The following is a 1,174-nucleotide window of genomic DNA, read 5'->3' as shown; positions in this document are numbered from 1 at the left end:
CTTCACATTCCAAGTGTCCAGTAATATCTCTGGGTAAGAGATAATAAGTGACTGATAATTTTAGGAAAAAAACCTAGTTGACAGAGTTCAACATGACAGCTTATTGGTCAAGTGCATGAGTGTAATAGTGTAATAGTTGGGGGTGTGTATATATACCTTTCTGGGCTGAGGAATACTTCAGTTAGCTACTAAAAAATTTTGGCTATATATGTGTATATATATATATATTCCTCAGCCCCATTTTTTTTCTAATGCCTTTCTGGGCTGAGGAATATATGTATGTGTGTACATATGTATATATATATATATATAATAGTTAAAATATTTTTAGTAGCTAACAATGAGGAGTGGGCAGTAGATAAGAACAAAAAGTTTATTCCATATAAACTCTCTCTCTCTTCATGGAACCACCTTTAATTGTGTTATCTGTGTACACTCTACTTGGGATCAATTAGGCAAAAATAAAAATGATTCAAGACATTCTAATCATGTTATTAGAATAAAGAGATTATTAAAAGGATTGTGGTCTGCTGATTAACCAAATCAGAGTTGGTTATTTCCTACTCAAGTGTGACTGGTTTAGGTGTTATCTTAATAACTGTTGGATAAGTTTCTCTGAAAGTTTGAAAAATCAGATATCTGGTTACATTTTTCCACTCACATTATCTTGACTCTCCCTCCATAAGTGTCTTTTTTTTTATGAACATTGTTTCACCCATAGGTGACAGGTAGGCTTGGTAACTAGGATGAAATCATATTATTCCCATTGGAGTAAGCTTGTAGCAATATTATTTTAGAGTTAGGTGGCAACATTTTATGACATTATGTCCTGACTCCTGGAATGGGATTTGGAACAACATGACATTTAGAGGATACTGTTAGGCGTACCTGGGAAATTGTCTGGTTGTTACAAGTGTACACTTGGGTTAAGAACATCATATTAAATAAAGTAATCACAGAGTTGGAAACATAAGCCTTCCCACAGGTTCAGAGTAGGGACTCTCAATTGCTTGTTAATGGATAGGGTATAGGGAGGATGAGTGATAGATAGCCAATGACAGAACTATGACCTAGAGGAAAGAAACCATATATGAATGTGTAAGTGGGGAATGATGCTTAGTTATCATGTGTGTTTTGGAGAGTCTTTGTGAGGATGGGGTGATAAGGTGAGAAG

This window comes from Cebus imitator, unplaced genomic scaffold (genome assembly GCF_001604975.1).
Source record: "Cebus imitator isolate Cc_AM_T3 unplaced genomic scaffold, Cebus_imitator-1.0 Scaffold412, whole genome shotgun sequence".
NCBI classification, from domain to species: domain Eukaryota; kingdom Metazoa; phylum Chordata; class Mammalia; order Primates; family Cebidae; genus Cebus; species Cebus imitator.
This window is presented reverse-complemented; position numbering follows the sequence as displayed.